The 9,670-nt window shown below is 43.0% G+C and overlaps 1 protein-coding gene across 29 annotated transcripts in view; it reads left to right on the plus strand.

Annotated features, from left to right (window-relative positions):
• Positions 1 to 9,670, plus strand: part of RBFOX1 (RNA binding fox-1 homolog 1) — a 2,204,510-nt gene that overhangs the window by 1,493,373 nt on the left and 701,467 nt on the right. The window lies entirely within an intron of this gene.

The following is a 9,670-nucleotide window of genomic DNA, read 5'->3' on the forward strand; positions in this document are numbered from 1 at the left end:
GAAGCTCCCAGTTTACAGAGGCAGAAAGAGCTGGGTTCAAATGAGCTTTATTTATTTATTTAACTTTGTGGGGCTTCTAACAAAAAACTCAACCATGTGAAACCTCCGTTTCCTCCTTTGTGAAATTAGGAAATCTTTACCTCTGCATGAAAATCCTCTCACATACGATAGGAGCATCTTAAACCTTAGATTCTTTCTCCCTTGCCAGTAGGGGATTGTAGTGGTGAATTTCTTAAAGGTTCTTCCCTCTGTTCCCCCAAGGAGATTTGAAATCCCGGGAAGAACTCTCCTACCCTGCTCAATGACCCCCCGCCACCTTCTGTCACCCTCCATACCTGTCAGGTGTTATAAGAGTGGGCTTGTCTATAAAGTGGATCTGTCATAGAGATAGAGCTGATGGAAAGGAAGGATGGATGGACATAGAAAAGTGAGTTTGGTCTGGTAGGTCTGAGAAAAGTAGTAACTGTACCAAGAGGTAAAAGGCTGATGAACCCATACTATGTCAAGGAGGATCTAACGGGTCAAATGAGCTTTAACTGTGCTGACAGCATCCCCATCTCAAGGCTATTTGGTGATCAAGATACAGTAGACATTTTAGAGTAGGGGGAGATGACAGGGCAGAGTTGAAGGCTGGATGGGATGAAGAGTACAATGTAAAGTCTGAATTATATGTAAGCTTAAGACTGGGGACTCTCAGAGGACTAGTGACCAATTAGGAATTCTCTTGAGAGACAAAGCCTCTCTACAGAGGAAAAAAAATTCAAATAGTCACTACACATTGCCTCCAAGTCACTATCAAGGGCGATGGCTCACTTTCAGTGGGTTTTGAGGAGGACAGTTCTTCTGGGTGGGCATGGTGTGGTGCTAACAGCCTGAAGCATGCCAAAACACACAGCCCTGGGTTACTGTCAAGTTCAAGGTGGAAGCTCAAAAATTGCCATCCACCTCTGTGACATGTTTCATGGCTGAACAAAGCAAACTGGGTTCCCCAAAGCTCTTCTTACCCGGCACCCAACCAAAGAAGCTGGAGGTAAGATCCCTGAATGCCTTTATGCTGGATGCTGTTGATACCCAGACCAGAGCCCCTTTACTGAGCTGGCTCATCCAGCCCCGGATGCAATGCTTGTTGGTTGCTAATGGTTTCCAGCTGCCCCCTTTGTGCAGAACTGCCCTTGGCCAAATGGTTTTGACCTGCTTTGCCTAAGAGATGACACACAATCCCCGAAGGAGGGCAGCCAGCAGTCAATGACTGATCCAGTTCCCTTTTGCCCTAAGGTGGGACAACCCAGCAGAGCATTTTACTCTACAGAGCCCCAAACCTATCCTAGCTTTTGGATCAGGACAAAGCTAGACTCTATCTAAGGCCACACTCTTGCTTGGCATATCTCCTGCACTCCCCTGCCTCTCTCACCTCCTTGTAAGTAATGATGGCTTGGATCAGAGTTGTAGCAACAAGTGCTCAGCTTCTGCTGTATTTTGGAAATCTTCTCTTAGGAAATGTGTGCATTAAGAGACTGAGTCTCCTAGATCTTAGACTGAATCTTGAGCCACTGCCCAGTTTTTCTAGGGGGTCTGCCTATACATTCTGGTCTCAAGAGTGCAAAAGCCCAGACTGTTTCCATGGCTCAGTACATGGTTTCTTGTGCAACCTTTCTGTCCTTTGTATACTTGGAAAAACCCCCATCACCGTTTTTCTCTTGTATGGGAGTATCTCATCCATGCAAACTGGAAAAAAAAACGAGCCTGAGGAATAGAGGGCTATGGATATGATTTGTCAGAATCCAATTAGCAACTCTAGTTGATTGGTGATGACTGATTCCTGGGTGGATATGAATTTGCAGCTCTCAGCTATTCTGTCTGAGAGAATGAAGGCAGGTAGAGAAGTGGCTGACTGCTGTATTGAGTACTCTTTGCTCCTCTTGGATGGAAAGGGTCGTGACTTTTAGCAGCATTATTCTTATCTTAACATCCCTCATCCCGTGTTCTCTAATGCGTTATTCAGGCTTTGTGAGGCCAGGGCAGAGGCCAGCTCTGCACCCAGAGATCTTTTACTGGGGTCATTGCAGAGGTGGGCGTGTAGTACATAGAGACGATAGTGTGGACAAAATAGAACTGTGACCTCAGATTTCTTAGGAAAGCAAATGGGCAGCAAAGTTCCAGCTCAGCCACTGACTTGTCACATGTCCTTGGGCAAGTCATGTAACCTCTTTTAGCCTATTATGATGGTGATAATGTGTTCACCAGGGGTCTCAAACTCCGATGCTTACCTAGGGCCAGGCAGTTAATATAATCCATCAAAGCTGGCCAATTACTCTCCTGGTCAGTGCATGCCATTTCTAAATGGCCATACAGGAATGGAGACCCAATGGTGCCAGATTTTTCTCTTTTTTAAAGAAAAGATAGATATTTGGATTTTTCAAATAAGAAATCTTCCAAGATTCAGTTTTGGAAAACACTGGATGGCCAAACAAATCAAATCTGTGGCTTATGGGCTACCAGTTGGCAACTTGCAAGTTTACTTTTGTAACAGAGGCTGTTGGTGCCCACCCTACCTGACCCCCTGGGGGTACTTACCATTTTGAGGCAGTCTGTCTTGTCTTCTGCATGTGTCTTTTGGGAGCCTCTGGAGGCAGCTCTGCCCACACAGATGTCAGGTTGGAAGTGCCCGGGAATTAGAGCACCCTTCCCCTGGCTGTGGTCAATGTGTGACTCAGGATTTGGTGTGCAAATATCCCAGCATTCTTGCCTCTCAGGTGGCATAGCTTGAGATCAGGGGTTGGCAAGTTATTTTCCAGTAAAGGACCAAGTATAGTAAATATTTTAGGTTGTGGGGTCCATATGGTCTTTGTTAAAGCAACTCAGTTCTTCCATTGTAGCAGGAAAGCAGCCAGGGACAAAACATATGGGTGGGGCTGTGTTCCAAGAAAACTTTATTTACAAAATCAAGCAGTGGGCCGGATTTGGCTGACTGGCCCCATACTGCCCCTACATTGCTTATCCATGCTGTAAATCATGCCTTAATGCTTACTCCCTGAATTCTCTGGTGGAATTGAGCTCCACCTACAGTGTCAACTAGTTGGTAATAGATGTGGTATAGCCTACCTTCCCTCCCTGCTTTGTTTCCCCCTCCCTGTTAGTGCTTCTTGAAAACCTTCCTTCCTACAAGCTCCTTGCATTTGAAACTTGGTCTGCAAAAACCTTAAACGTTATTATTTGAGTTTGGGTTTTGGAGCCACTTGAGTCATCTTTAATTTCATCCCTACGGCTTTCTACCGGCCTTGAGCAAGTGATTTCACCCCTTTTTGTCTCTGGCTCCTCATTTGAGGCAATAATGTCAGTGCCCATTTAAAAAATAGTTCCAGGGGTTTAATGAGATCATGTCTGTCCAACTCTTAGCACGTTGTCAGGCGCATGGTAAAGTTTCAACAAACGCCAGCTGTGATTGTAGTTCTCAGCATGGGGGATAGAGGTTCAGACTCCCTGCACTAGCTCTCTGGCTGTCTTTTAGGAATGTGCCAAAATGTTGAGTCGAAGGCTCTTCTTTCTATTTATTTATTTTTTCTATGTTTCGCCTTTATTTTGAAATAAGGTCACCCTTCTCACTGGTTGGATGCGATTTAACTGTCTTATAAAGATAAGATTACAAAGACACCTGGGTGTGAGTTTGCAACCTGAGCCCTTTGAATCTTAATCACTCTCGCTCTTTCCCAAGGAGAAGGAACAGATGGGAGAATGGACCTTCTGTCTTCAACTGGCCTTATTTCAACTGGCTGGGAACATATGGTCTTAGGAAGGATGTAGGGACGCACTTAAATAAAGCTGAAGGTGATGTGAGCTGAGAGGAAGCCTTCAACGTGGGGATGGACCCGGGTCCTCATTGTCTTTCCTCCTAGCTACCTGCTGCCTGCCTTTTTTTTTTTTTTTTAAACATTTTATTATAGAAAACAATAAAAACAATAAAATATAAACAAAAATAGCAGTATAATGAACTCTTCTGTATCCATTATCCAGGTTCAACTCATAGTTAATCTTTTTTTTTATTTCTGAGATATACATTTTAAAGTAATAACTAGAATTATGACTTATAACATTATACCAGAACATATAAGATTTTTAGAAATTTCATGTAATGTCTGAAACATTTATATTAACATATTTCCATACAAATAACCCAATGAAAGTTTAGTATTAGTTGTTTTGTTTGTTTGTTTTTTATACTGCAGTTTCTTGTTAGTCATCAATTTTATACACATCAGTGTATACACGTCAATCCCAATCGCCCAATTCAGCACACCACCATCCCCACCCCACTGCAGTTTTCCCCGCTTGGTGTCCATATGTCTATGCTCTACATCTGTGTCTCACCTTCTGCCCTGCAAACCAGCTCATCCGTATCATTTTTCTAGGTTCCACATACATGCGTTAATATACGATATTTGTTTTTCTCTTTCTGACTTACTTCACTCTGTATGACAGTCTCTAGATCTATCCACGTCTCCCTGCTGCCTGCCTTTTGAGGCATGAAAACTGTTCTTGGAACCAGACAGAACTGGATTTGAATTCTGCTCTGTCATTGTCACCTGGGGCTAACTGTGTCACTTCTCTAAGCCTCAATTTCCTGGGACCTGTTCGTGTTTAATTAGGTGATTTTCTTCCTTTGCCTTATCACATTTTCTCATTCCCTTCTTCTGCAGGTTTGAAAGGGAGAGGACCACAAACCAATAAAAAGCACAATTGTGCTTTCTCAGTGTAAAGCCAGGTGATGGAGGCAAACTAACCTCCATCTGCCATGTGCCTTTTGCTTTAAGAAAGCCACCCATTTGCTTTGGAGACAGGCTTGCTTGACCATCGGGAAGTCAGGAAGCCAGCATGGGAAAACAAGAATAACTACGCAAGGGTGGCTAGAGGGTTTCATCTGGAAGGCCAGATCCCATTGTTTAGTAGTGGCTATCACGAGCACTATGCTGAGAAAAAGGGTAGGGAAATCGATGGGAAATCTTGCTGGGGTTGATTAGAAATGTCTGACATGGGTATGGTCAGGGTGGAGTAAGGTAGGGGTGCCATTGATGTTTAAACATGTCACAGGGTATAAACCTGATGAAAAATAGAAAAAGAAATCTGGGAAGTATTTCCTATAATCCTTAGACTGGCCAGCCTTAACACATAGTAAATATATATATCCTGAACAAAAACAAATATTTGCACACATATATGAAGGTATGTACATATGTATAGATGGATGGTATCATGTGTTATTAAAGACGCCCTTCTCCATCATTGGATGTTCCGTTTTTTTGTCGTTGGTTTCTCCATACAGCAGACGATGCCCTTACAATCTAGAAGAGGAAACATCTTTTCTGATAACTGTGGCATAAATCCCAGGAGGTGTTTAATTGGCCACCCAAGTCAACCATCCATCTATGAACCAATCACAGTGAGCAGGGAGAAAACATACTCTGATTGCCAGTGAGGGAGGGAAGGGGAGAGTGATTTCCATCATCCTAAGTTATACAGACTGAGCAGGGTTGCTGTGGAATAGGATTGTTTGGGATAGTTTCCCAAAGGAAGGGATTCTGCCCAGAAAAGAAACTCAACTCTATGGAATGTGATTTGTAAAGTAGGGAGTAAGAACTCAGAGATCTTTAAGGTTCCTCTTTCCTCTGAAACTTCATGATTGATTTTTCTTTTTTTGGTATGTACAGTGATATGTAAGTGATAAATTTTACTCAAAAAAAATCTAACTTCCAGAATAGAAACTATGAGGTAAAGAGTCCAGGATACAGAAACAAAGACTCTAGGAAGCAGCTTCATCAAGCGACATACCCAACTTTACAACACAAAACCATAAAGAGAAAAGAAAACAGTGTGCCAGTTGGTTTTCCTTCCCTTCGTTGAAACAGGCTCTGTGGGTGACTTTTTACTTATTTCAGAATGTATTTGTCTGGTAGAGCTTCCTTAACAAATACCACAGACTGGGTAACTTAAACAATAGAAATGTATTTTCTCATAGTTCTGGAGGTTGGATGTCCAAGATCATGGTGTCCAAGGTTTGCTTTCTCCTGAGGCCTCTCTCCTCGGCTTGTAGACGTCCTCCTTCCTGCCATCTCCTCACTTGGCCTTTTCTCTGTACACACATGCATCCCTGGTGTCTCTTCCTCTTCTTACAAGGACACTAAATCTGGGGATTATGGCCTCACCCTATGACCCCACTTAGCATTAATTACCTCTTTCAAGGGGCTGTCTTCAAATACAGTCACATGGGACATTAGGGCTTCAACATGAATTTTGTGGGAGAGAGGCACAGTTCAGTCTTTAACATGGGATTTTTACTTCCATCTGCATTCTCCTGTCTGTGCTCAGGCCACACCTGGAAGGAATGCCATTCTCACCTCCTCTGCCTGCTGAACTATTCTTCCTTTAAAGCTGAGTTTGCCCTGAGCACCCATCTTTACCTGAGCAGAAGCCCTCTGCATCTCACAGCTTCATGTACATATCCCACAGCTATTTATTTAGATGCCTGTCCCCCTACCCCTCACCCACTACCCACTACACGCTACACCGTTTGCATCCTGAGAATGAGGCTAATGACTCAGGAGTTTGGTATCCCCAGAGCCTGGCACAGAGTTGACTTTCAGTCAATGTTTGTTGACTTGGATTGAAGCTGAACAAACAGAAAATGCATTGGGCAACTTTTCCCACAGCTTAGAAATTATATGTGAGTTAGGAGACTTATTTCTGTAACATTAAGATAATACAGTATACATCCAGGTGCTGTGTGCCTTGTGTGGAAGCTCTAAGTCTCTCCCGATGATGTAGAAAGAAGCGAGATGCAGGCTGGGTTGAAGAATGAGAAAAGAGAATGGCTTGGGAAAACTACCCCGAGAAGCAGCTGGGTTTTTTTAAGCTTTTTATGTTATATTGGAGTATAGCCGATTAACAATGTTGTGATAGTTTCAGGTGCACAGCAAAGCGAATCAGTCATACATACACATGTATCCATTCTCCCCCAAACTCCTTCCCATACAATATGCCATATAACATTGAGCAGAGTTCCCTGTGCTACACAGTAGGTTCTTGTTGGTTATCCATTTTAAATATAGCAGTGTGTACATGTTGACCCCTAACTATCCCTTCCCTCTCACCCTTCCCCCCTGGTAGTCTGTTTCAGAAGCAGCTATTGTACAGGAAAGGAAAGAGACATGGAACCATGAAACTTGGGTAGACGACTTTCATTTAATACGGAGACAGAAGGTCTCTATAACAACAGACGTTAGTGGGTCTATTACCTACCTCAACTTTTTCATTTGCGCCAGTAGAGAAGAACCATGAGAATCAATGAAGCATGGTAGAGTCACTCATCTTTCTGAGCGGTCCTGCTCAGCTGCCTGTAGACTGGAAACTGGGGTGATCTTTCATTATTACTCTGGGGTGTTCCACCTAACTGCTGCTGCTTGACAAACTGCCCTAATGTAGCGGCTTAGAATAATATTCACTTATTTTGCTCCAGAATCTGGCAATCGAGTCTGCTCAAGTAGGCAGTTCTTATTCAGGACTTCTCATGTGGTTCCAGAGATAGAAGCTCAGTCTGGGTTTGTTTTGAAGATGTCCTCACTCACTTTTCTGAGCTGGGAAAACTCAAACAGTAAGGGACTTGTCTTAGTCCATTCGAGCTTCTGTAACAAGCCCAAGTAAACACATTGGGTGGCTTGTAAACGACAGAAATTTATTCTCAGTGTTCTGGAGTCTGGGAAGTCCAAGGTCAAGGTGCCAGTAGATTCAGTGTCTGGTGAGAGCCCATTTTCTGGTTCTCACCGTGTCCTCACATGGTAGAAGGGACGAGGGAGCTCTCTGGGGTCTCTTTTATAAGGGCATCAATTCCATTCATGAAGGCTCCACTCTCATGACCTAATCACATCCCAAAGGAGGTCCCACCTCCTAATACCATCACATTGAGGGTTAGGTTTCAATAGCTGAATTTGGGGGGGAACTCAAACATTCAGTCTATAGCAGAGGTGAAATAGCGTGGGCTACTCAGATCTCTCTCTCTCTCTCTCCCTTTCTCTCTCTGTCATCTCTCTAAAAAATCTGTGTCATGCTGGAGAGATGACAGAGAGAAGGTGGCCAGACGTCTTACATATGGCGTCACTTCCACTTCGTGGATCCAGTGAAGCAGGAGCAGGTTCACTCAAGTTCAAGGTGCCATAGACCTCACCTCTTGATGGAGGAGGGTCAGGGTTATGGACGAGCATAAGGGGAGGAAATGCCATGGCCGCTGTGGAAGAATACAGCCCCCCATACATGGCCCATCACACGCAGGTACATTTTTCTTCCTGGAAACTCGTTGTGTGCCTTCATTGGACATTTTCCCAAGACATAGCCTTGGTCAGGGATGGACATGGCACCTCTGATAGAGAAATCCTTCCCTGCTGTCTTTATAGGAAAGAACAGAAGCTTTGTTTTCACTTCTGTAGATTTCTGGTTCTGTAAGAGCCCCCTAAGGATAAAGCTCTCCTGATCCCGGAAGATGTCTGAAGAAAATTCTCTTAAGTTACATGTGCAAAAATGTCCCACTTTTGACAAAGTAGTTAATTTAGACCGATTGCAAACTAAACTCAGAAAGCGTAGCACTGGTAAACCTGTGCATCTTCACCTAGGCTGGCAGTGTATATTAAGCATTATTATTTCAATTTTGCAGAAACCAAGCTGCAGATATTAAAATGTTTTTGAAGGCCTTTGAATGAATAAACACTGAGGTGTATGCTTCTTTTAATTGGAAAAAGCATAACTTTAAACTTTGCTAAGCTGGATATGCGTGTCCAATGCTTTCAGACTGTTGTTATCCATGGAACTCTTTCTTCAAATGAAACCTTACTTAAGTTTACATGAATACAAGGGAAATAAAGCAGAACTACTCTGAGACAGGCCATCCAAGGAGGCTTTATCAAGAATAATTTAACTTTTAGCATAGAGACCACGCTGTTCTACATGGGCGTGTCCCCCCCATGCTCATGTGCACACACACGTGTATTTACATATATAAAGGATGATGATTAATTTTATACATTTGTCTTTGAACATCAAGATTTCAAACCAGTTTGCAATTAGTATTCACACTAAAAAAGAACAGTTGCTGAATGGATTAATTAAATCTGTCCTTGCACAGTGGTTTATGTTGTTTGTTTTTTTCTCTCATAATTGCATCCCTCTTATGACAGAAGAGTAACCTGTAATTTATAAATTGTTCACATTTTTACAAATCTGCTACGTCTTTACTCAGAAGCCAAGACAGGGTATGGAGCCGAGTCCACATGTCACTCACATGATGACAAGGGACAAATAAAACTTCTCTGTCAACAAGGCAACAACATCAAATAACGGCCAACACCTGAAGGGTCAGTCACCTTCGCAGGCATTTTTGAAGTTAGATTTTAGATCAAGGAGCTAAGATTTATTCCGATGTCAAGAAGTTATTCACATATTTACGTAGAAAGAAAGTGGCAGATCAATGGGGTGTTGATTACAAAGTTGCTGTGTAATAAATCAGGGCAGTGATTCTGGTCATCTCACCAATTTTGACACAGAGACAGGCTTATTTATGGCATTTTAAGGTCTGAGGAGTTGATTTATATTTGCAATAACATGCCCCTTTCCATTAGCGGTGCCGGCATGC

The sequence above is a fragment of the Balaenoptera borealis genome, assembly GCF_965194805.1.
Source record: "Balaenoptera borealis genome assembly, chromosome: 16".
NCBI lineage: Eukaryota > Metazoa > Chordata > Mammalia > Artiodactyla > Balaenopteridae > Balaenoptera > Balaenoptera borealis.